Consider the following 10,502-nt stretch of genomic DNA (forward strand, 5'->3'; position numbering starts at 1 on the left):
TGGCTGGAGGACTTGTAAGAGGTTATTAGATAAATCCATGTCTTCACCCTAAAAGGAGACACAGGGAAGGCTGAAGCTCAGTACTCACACCCTGTTGAAACAGAATGAGTACTTAGTCGTTGGCTGTTCCCATTGTAGGTTTTAACTAGAATGACTGCAGTAAAGGTTAATCAAAACCTTTGGGGGGGGGTAGGTTGAGGGGATGGGATATATGGAGCCTTGAGAGTGACAAGTTACACACTGCAGAACATTTGTAAACATGGGTCCCTTTCCTTGTACTTGGCCTCAGGCAAAAGTATTACTGATGACATGGGAGATTAACACCCACATGATACTCACCTGAATGAACTGAAATGGTCAGCCTGTTGAGTCAAGGTGCTAGGGATCATTGTGAAGGGTTGGGTGGGGAATCTAGGAACAGCCCTTGAGGACAAAGATTGAACATCCAGAGTCTCACTGAATCTGCCCTAGCACACCTCTGTCCCATTGGTACAGCTTTTAATTCCACACCCAGAGGCTCCTTCCTGAGAAGTCAGGACTAACATCAAGCCCCATGTCCTACAGCATCTTCTTCCCTCCTGGTACAGGTGCAGGGCATCTGGCTTTGTCTGTGCAGCCCTGAGAAGGGCATTTCCATCTTCTCAGCAGGAGAAGTCGTTCTCATGACATGCTGGCATTTCAGAGGATGGGAGATGCTCTAGAAGTTGGATCTTCCCCTGGTGAGGAGCCACTGCTCTTTTCGCTTTTGTTATAGTTTAATTTGTCTTTGCCATCTCCAGTACAAATGAAAGAACTCAAAGGTTACTTCTTGGTCATTCATGTTCTTCTCCTTCTGATACGACAGAAAACATACATCCGTTAGCCGAGGTGGTCCAAATCCATGCCCCAACCACAGAGCCTGGCAACTGTTATCCATCCATTTCACCATGAAACTATCACCCATCTGCCCATCCCATGACAAATCAACAACTGTATATATGAACTCGGAGCAAACACACAAATCAAAAGAAAGGACAGGTTCTATTCTTTGGATGAAGATGTTTATGGCCTTGTGAAAATATTAGAATCGGAGGGCTAAAATACTAGTTTTACTAAACATGTCTACATTCTAGCCCCATGGCAACTATTAAGATGTTATGTCTCATTTAAGCCTCATGACAGTCTTGTGAGATAGACATACTTTCCTCATTTTGCACATACACAAACTGGTATCGCATCCCTGCCTGCACTAGGAGTCATTTCTTAAAGTCCCATAGTCCATCTCCAGACCTTATGTCGTTAAGTAGATTACAAGCCATCGCCCTGTTAGACAGAATTGCTGATGAAGGTGGAACTCTGAGGAACTTGGCAAGTTCACTACAAGGGACTGTCTATAGTGAGCCTAAAAGGTGGCTAGTTCACCACCGAGAGAACGTAAGAATAGTGCAGGGAGCTGGAAAGCTATGTGTATGTTTATGAGGAGCAGTTCAGTAAGCTTGGCATAAAGTATGTGACTGTGAGCCAGTGTGTGTGTGTGTGTGTGTGTGTGTGTGTGTGTGTGTGTGTATGCGTGCACTTGTATACTAGGAGACAATAATAACAATAGCTACTTCAATTTCCAGGTTCCTTTTCTACTGCCTGCTATGGTTGACCCCCTCTCTACCCCTGCAAGTCTTTATTCCCCATAAATATTATCATCCACAAGTTCAGACCTATTAAATGACTTGTATGGATCACCCAAATAATCTAAGACATTAGAATGGGAAGAGTCTAATCTCCAAGCCTGTGCACTTCATGAGTTGAAAAACACCTGGGATGAAAATCACAGCTCTGCCACTTCCTAGTTACATGGCTCAGGCCAGTTGCTAACCCACGCTGTGCCTCAGTTTCCCCATCTGGATGTAATAATCACTTCATTCTCTTTTCTTAGCTCTTGTACTGTGCATGAGCGGGGAGGGGGTCTGCAGGTTCATTGTTATTCTAGTGGTTAATCATGGACTATTTGTCACATCTAAGAACTGTTTGAAGCAAGAGATAGTAGATAAGGGAAAGAATCCAAAGAGGATGACAGAGAAATTGTCAGACCCGCTGCTGGATGGTTCAAACCCCAGGCCGTACAAAGGGGTCAGATTCTACCAAATGTTTTATCAACTCAAGGAAGACACAAGCTTCTCTCAAGATTCTAAAATAATTCACAAGCCCTCGGCGGAGCATCCAGAGAGCAATTCTGGGGCATTCTGACCTCAGCCCAGGGATGATGCGATGTGTCTCTGTGCCAGTCCTCAGCCTCCAAAAGGCGAACATTGCCTTATGAGGCAGGCTGTGCTGCGCCGTTCTGAGCTTTTCCACCTATGCAATCCCAAAGCTTGACATTCTTTTGTGTACCTGATTCAAATGTACCGACTTACCCAGTTCACACAAGTTTTCCAGACTCCAAATACAAGTGTGGTGTATAAAGCCATGGGGGCCTTCTCTGCATGTGTGTGTGTATGTGTATAATCAGAAGTACAGTGTGAGGTTATCTGGATTTTTTACCTGAATGCCTATTAAGATGAAGCACACTATTAGCATGGTTTACTGGTCAGATCATAGTGCAAAGGCAGCCAGATGTACCCCGGTTTAGCACATCAAGATGGTCCCCGTGTCTTACAAAGAACAGAGGAAAGTATCATTTGTGCTTGGCAACATCTTGTTTCTGGGTCAAGAGCAACACAATGGTCCTTCGCTCAGGAGAAAAGCCACCATTGTTTAGGATCCTACAAAGGCAACCGAGAGACTGATTCAAGTACATATATTAATCTGTGAAGTACAGAGAGTCTCTGCGGAGAACTAGAGAAATGAGCTAGGGGAAGAGGGTTACTAATACATGGTGGTTTATATATCCTCTACTCTCATGGGTTCAATTCCTAGAGGAAATGCTAAGGAATGGGAAACATAGCTCTCAAGATGATCCCAACTCAAGGGGCAGGGGAGAAAGGGCATTGCTACATCACCTCCTGTGCAACCTGTTTCCTTTGAGTCTCCATCACATCGAAGGAGCTTTGGGGATATTGGAGAAAGCCTTAGAGCATGGATGGGTTAGTTGGAAAGACTTGGAACTATCTCAAGGGTGAGACCTCGGGGAGGAGATGAACATGCAAGGTACTGGTTCCAGAAGACACCAGGTTGCCTAGTCTCATCTCCAGACGTGAGGGTGATCCCACTTGCCTGTTTGATGAAATCTAGAATCATCTGTGTGATGGCCTTCTAGCATATGTATTGGGGATCATCATGATTAAGTTAGATGCGATGGGAAGAGCTGTCCATCATAGGTGGTACAACCCCGTGGGTTGGGATTCTAGACTATACAAAAGAAGAAGACAGGCTGCACACAGACATTTACCACTGCTTCATGACTCTGGATGCAGAATGACCAAATAACTGCCTCAAAGTTATGCTACCCTGACTCCCAACCATGATGGGCCACACCCTGAACTATGAGCAGCAACAAACCCTACCTCTCTACATTTCTTTCATCGGGGTGTTTTGTCATAGCATCAGAGAAGATAACCAATCCAATGGTTAAAATTAAATCATTTTTATTTATCCAAAGGAGAGTCATCTCAGTATCCTGTGTCTTGTAAGTAATAGCGATTCATGTTAGAGACTCACTCATGGATCAACATTTAAAGATGTTGGCACAATTTAATCAAATTCGCCTTACATGTGTGCAAATGCATGTTCACAGGGGAGGGTAAAGAAGGATACTAAGTGACTCATGTTTACGACAAATATTTTAATATTTTAAAAGGCAATCAAAATGCCTATCAGTGGGGAAATGGTTAAACTAAGGCTTTTGGAATCCTGCTTCAAATTATTGTAAATAATTGTATATTATAAAGAATTGAAAAGGCCTAGTCATATTCTGATTCCCATTTACACAAGATTTGAATATACACAGCCTAATAATGTATTATTATAAATAACATCATTTCAAAGTGTATATCAAAAATCATGAAGGAGCTGTAGCAAGCTGTTAATAGCGGAGGCATCATCTTTATAACCAATGTGTGGCTTAAATCACTCACTGTGAACATGTAGTCTTAGATTATTTGTATAGTTTAAAACATAAATAACAGCTGGCATCTTTTCACTCATTAAGAAAGATGTTTAAGAAAGCAAATGAAGCTGAAGGAACTAAAATCTCATAGCTGTGTGAGCTGCTGATTTGTAGGAAGTGAGTGACCACCTTCACATATCCCTGATGTCATCAGAGCACCCAACAATTCTGGTACCTATTCATCAAAAAAAAAAAAAATATCGAAATAGCCTCAAAATGTCTGTTTGAAAATGTCTAAAAAAAAAAAAAAAAAAAGCAAAAGAATTACACAACCATAAAAGACTTCATTCAGAGTGGTCAGGTGTATATGAGGTCACATGTACCAACCAGGAACTGACCATCCAAACCAGGCAAGGGAGGGGTCACAGAGTGAACTTCACACTTGACACTTTTTCTAAGCCTGTGGATTCAACTTCTGGTTAATGCTTAGCTAGCCTGGAGGAGGGGATAGCCTGGAGGAGGGGACAGAGGAACCGGCTTGTAGGCATCTGATTTTCATGCCGCATATATTCACTAAAGAGGCTGCTATGGGGCTGCTGTGATGTGGGATTGGGCGTAGATTCTCAGAGGCCATCCCATGGTGTTTCCTCCGTGGAATCAGAGCATGGGTACTTAACCGTGAACAAGCAGGGAGAGCCCTGGAAAATGATTTTGTATGGCTATCTTTGTTTTGTAACTGTGCTGCGTGAATTTTAGTAACAGTTGCGCTTTAAATCGCCATTCTGACCACCGGCTGGCTCCCTGGAGCTCCGACGCACACTGCTTGCCTGTAAGAGCTCGGATGCCTATCCAAAGCATTTTCACAGAGGATGCTTCGAGAAAGTGGCCAAGTAGATGCTAATCAGAATTAGAGATAACACCGTGTTTGGCTCTAGAAATATAAACAGACAGACTGTTTGTGCAGCAGCCTGACACAAGTTTTGGTGGGGAGAGATGCTCACAGATTCCCCCACGCAACTTGTATAAGCAGGAAAGGGGAGGGCCATCAGCTCTCTGCCAATGGGGGTGAGGGTGCACTTCTGAAGCTTGTAGTCAAAGGAAATTCAAACTACTGCAGACCTAAAATGCCCTGTCCCAACATGCTCTAGGAGTTGGGATATTCTGTCATGAGTTAACAGAGGGTGATTGCTGTTCTTTTAAGTGCATTAGAATATTTTTCTGGGTTTTTTGTTGGGGGGGGTGTTTTATTGTTTTGTTTTTTTTGTTTTTGTTTTTTTGTTTGTTTGTTTTTACTAATGAGACCTTCGTCTACCTCCGGTCATGTGAAAAATTTTCAAAGTGGAGTTACATGCTTGGCTATATAAAAAACGAGGATGTTTATAAAAAGCAACCAACCCTAATATGGTCACCGGTCTTGTTTGTGAAATGGAATAGAAAAGGATGCTGAGCCCCCAGTGGCGAAAGATCCATTTAACTGCAAAAGTAGATGAATTTTTGTTGCAAATTTTTACGAGGTTAAAACATAACTGATTGCAAGTAAGGAGCGAATGCAGGAAGGGAAGGGGTAAGATCCCAGCACCTGGGGCGATCTCGGCGTCTGATAAATGCCAGATTTACTGCCAACGTGAGATTGATAAATACTAACTAAATCACAGCCACGCTTGGGGGCAACTCAGTTATTTTTTTCCAGCCCCCCCCCACCCCCGAAAAGGAACACAGAACAGGGAACTCAAGTCAGGCATGACCAAACCTGAAGAATTTGACTCTTCCATCCTGCTGCTAGCTGAACTCCTCGTGATTTGGGCCGACTGTGGGGGAAGCCTGGGGGCTGGAGGGCTGGGATGGCATAGGGAACCAGTGCTTAATCTGGCCAGGGTTCTGGGGAGAAGGCGTTGCAAGGGTCAGCTTAGCTCGGTCTTTCATGAATAAACACCCTAATTGGGGACACCATGGATAATGGATCTGACTGCTTTCATGGGGAGGTGGGATCATGATTTGCTAATTAGATATTCCTGGGGTGGTGGAGGCGCCCTAGCTGGCCCTGAAGGATTACTAGTTAACGGAATTTTAGAAGTCAGGAGTACAGACTGACAGAGCTACAATAAAGAGGAGGAGGAAAGCATTGCCCCTCCTGCAGTAGCATGGACAAGGAAGTGCCTAGCATGCAGTGTCACCAGTCTCTATGGCCAGCAGTGACCTTTTGAGCTGGATCCCTCCCCCGTGAATGGTCCAGCACCGAACATCCCCTCCCTGCTTAGTTCAAGAGATAAAATACCCTCTCTCCAGGCCTCTTCCTCAGAATGTGGGGAAATCTTCACGGAGGACAGAAAACTGTGCTCTGAAGCCTCTGGATGTGAGCTGGAGACAGGATGCCACCATTTTCCAAAGTAGGTACAGAAATGAGAGAAAGGATGCTTCTAAGCTGTCCTTATGAGGTAGGAGAGCAGTGTCCAGGCAGGGAGCCACTGAGGACGAGCAGGCTACCAGAGGACACCATATCCTAGTGAACATCCAAGTTCTCTTTCGGAGAGAAAGCAAAATAAAACATCTTTCTAACAAATGATATATGTAATCCGAGATCTAGGGACTCTCCCATCTTCTGGGTCATGCACGTGAGCAGTGGGCGTACTAACCTAGGCCCTGACCACTTGCTACTTTCTAGAGGGTGGAGCTCTTCCTGAACTTCAGCTCCCTCAAATGTGAACCTCAGATGTGGTTCTACTTCTGCCTGAGAAGGGTCTTGAGGAAATAGCTCCTAAACCTGGAGAAGAATGGAATGGCTCCCACTCAAGGCCGCATAAGGAGAGGGATCGGTGACTTCCATTTCCCAGAGTTGGCAGCTGACACAAACTTTCACCTGGAAATATTGACCATTTATTGGGCTCTTTTTATGTGGTAAGCACTACCTACCTTTCCTGTCTGTACCATCTCATAATTTCTCCCAAGATCCTGGTGTGATAAGGACTACCATTACCTCCATTTACAGATGGGAAAACTGACTTGTTTGCAGCCAGGATCGCCTGAATGGGGCAGTCGTGGAAATTATTGGTTTTCTCTACTGTACTCTAGCTTGAATTTTTCCCTATCGGTTGGTTATATTACTTACTTTATATATATTATTTCCTGGAGACAACCAAGAAGATGGGTGGTGCCTGGATTTGATTGTAGAAAAGTAATTTATTTTTGTAGAAATGATAAGAACAGGTTTCTAATAAAGGATACAGTTTGAATGCAAATGACAACTCTCTCTTAACCTTAATTTTTTTTTTATTTTCTCACCTGTAAATAAATGACCAACTGGAACAATCACCTTAAATTCCTTCCCAACTCCATTTTGATGTTTGCTACCACTGGGGCATTTCTGCCCGTTCTAAATGAACTTGTTATAGACAATACAGATTTCTTCCGAGACTCGTTGTTTACAATGAGATATGGCCTGCCTCTGTCACTGTGTGTATGTGCCTGTCTCTGTCTCCTTGGGCTATCTCTCCTGGCATTGGGGTGGGGGGGGGGTGAACCCTCCATATGGCTCATTTTTATTCATGAGCTGATGTGAGTTAATGTGTTTTGCACTTTAACAACTGTTCCACACTATACCATGTCTCCATGTTTGCTCATACACACTCTAAAGTGTGGGGCCCTGCATCCTAATAGAGGTGCATTTACTTCATGATGGTATGTTCGCTAAATGAAGTACACAGACAGAAAACTAGAAATTAAAAGCTCCAACTCTGCTCCTGTACCTTAGTGAATCTGATGAATCCAAGCGGCCTCTTCTGTGAGACCCATAGCATGTAGATAGTGGTGGCCTTAGTCACTCTGGGTTTCTTTCACAGGGATTTCAGAATGAACATTTATTAAACAGAAGGGTCTGCAACCCACAGGCTTAGAGACAAACGGTGAGAGAAAGAGAGAAGGCCAGACATGTATAGGAACCTTCCCAATGGTTAATTCCACTTTGGTTTAGGACCTCCCATTATGAATGGATGTAAGGGACAAACAGGGCCCATATTCTGCCAACTTCTTTGCCATGTCCTAAAATCTAAAGGAACTCTTTTGAACCTTATCACAACCCAAATCCCTTGGGGAAATACTGCATTAAACTGGATTAGCGCCTTTCACCAGAGTATAAATCTGACAGGTGTAGATAACGCAGAGAACAGAGAAACCTGTAGTAAGATCAAAAGAAAGTAAGGAACTACAAAAGAGCAAATCTTGGAGACTGGGGCACCCAGATCTGGTCCTGGGCTACATTTGACCTTCATCCCTGCTACCCTAGTTTTGATTGGAAACAGAAGCACCTATCCTGTAACAGAGCATATTCCCTGTGTGGCTCCGAGCATAGCTGACGTTCCTGAACCTATTAAAGAGGCTTCGAAGACTGTTTTTCCAATTTCCTCCAGAATCTTTCTCTAGACCTCCATAACACCCGGAAGTCCTGCCTTCCTGCCCTGAGTCCCATCTCCCATCTCCTAAGCCTTACACATAAACCATATGCTAATAGACAAGTAAAAATGACTTCCATAGTGTAGCAATGAAGATGTACAGATGTACATCAAGGAGACAGAGGGAAAATGGAAAGACAAAGACTGAAAAAGCCAGAGAGAGAGAGAGCCAAGGAGGCAGAAAGCACAAGGAACTTGCTCATTGCGGTTGGTAAAGGAAACACTTTTAACAAAAAAAGAATCAACGGAAAGTGTGCATGCCTCTGCTGATCAAAACCAAGTGGAGGTTCAATATGTATGCTGCTGAGACTCGACAAACTCATTAACCCAGACTCAGCACTAACATAACTGAGAAGACATTTGCTGTATGTAATTTTTTGCTTTGGGGGTGCATAGAAAATATGCCAGCACACTTATGAGATGTGTGCTGTAATGATTATCCCAGTTGTACAAATGGGGAAAAAGAGTCACTGGTGTGGTAAAGCCATTGTTCCAATGACATGATGGTAGGAACAGATTTGGGGCCAGGGGTTGGGGAGATACGCCTTCAGAGTTTGCCACCTGTTTACAAGGGTACTGTGCACCTGCTGTGGACGACCCACACCCAAACACCCAAATGAGAAGATACAGGGCTTCCCAATAAGGGGCACTAGTGCTTGGTCCCTTCCATTACCTTGGATTTAGTGGTCACTGGGAGACAGAATTTTTGTCTCTTGGCCATCTTAGCTTTCCTTTCAGGGGACTAAGGATGTGTCCTTCCTCAGCATTCTAAGACATATGGGTTAGACACCATAATCTTATGTTAGGAACATGCCTAAAATGGAGTTTAAAAATTAGCTTGGCAGAAAGCAGTAATAACTGAGATCTGTTCATTTAGAAGACTAACAGGCAGACCAGACCCTGCAGAAACAGTGAGATTCGTTATCCGTGGTAAATATTTGTTTAGGCAAATTTTGAATCAAAGATGGCTTGATTGATAGATAATTGTTTTCAATGTCAGCTAAATATGCTCAGCTGTCACTGCCAACCCAGAGATTAATGTGTTATCTCTTAATGTTTTCTTTCCCTCCCCAACCCCACCAAAAAAATAAGAGAGAGAGAGAGAGAGAGAGAGAGAGAGAGAGAGAGAAAGAGAGAGAGAGAGACTCCATTTTCTTCCATCAAATCTTAAGCTAATTTATTTACTAGGGAAATAGAAAAAAAAAACATTTGCCCCCCCCCCTTTTTTTCCGAGACAGGGTTTCTCTGTGTAGCCCTGGCTGTCCTGGAACTCACTCTGTAGACCAGGCTGGCCTCGAACTCAGAAATCCGCCTGCCTCTGCCTCCCAAGTGCTGGGATTAAAGGTGAGCGCCACCACGCCCGGCCTGGCACTTTTCTTTATTCAAAGAACAAACATTGTTAGGAGCCCTGGGAAGGGTTGTGTTGTGGACTGGGTCTCTTGAGAACCCTGTAAGGGCTTAGAGGATTGGCAGGATATTCTGCTCTGTAAACCCAACGACAGCCACACCCATGCTTCGTTCCAGCACCTGCACTTTTTCTCTTCCCAAACAACCTGTCTGCCCATTGGTCAAGCAAGACAATCAAGGCTCTTGTTGTCCATAGGTCTTCGAAATTGTAAAAGATCCTACAATATATACATTCATGTGGCCACCAGGACAGAAGGCCGAAGAGATCAAGGCTGGAACACTTACGTGAAGAATGCCTCTGGAAGCTAGTCTTTTAAGGTTATGTTGACTTTTAATAAGAGAACAGGAAGCACAGGGGGACCACTGCTTCTCCACGAGGGGCAGTGACAGCATATTAAGAGATGGGCAAGCATGGCGGGCTGGGCACATTAGACCTGCTTCCTGGATTCTCCCAGCTCTCTGGCCAACAGGCTTCGTTCATGGATAATAAATACTTATCCTGTGGTCGATTGGCACAGTGATCTCTAGTTCCCTTTATTCCTCCAACCTAGGGAAGTTAGTGGCCATAATGAACAGGGTTCAGGAAGCTAGGTTCTTCTAAATATAATTTGTTCAAACAGTTCCCTTGGTTT

Source organism: Mus caroli, unplaced genomic scaffold, assembly GCF_978045245.1.
Source record: "Mus caroli unplaced genomic scaffold, Mus_caroli_1 scaffold_10, whole genome shotgun sequence".
In the NCBI taxonomy this organism is placed as follows: domain Eukaryota; kingdom Metazoa; phylum Chordata; class Mammalia; order Rodentia; family Muridae; genus Mus; species Mus caroli.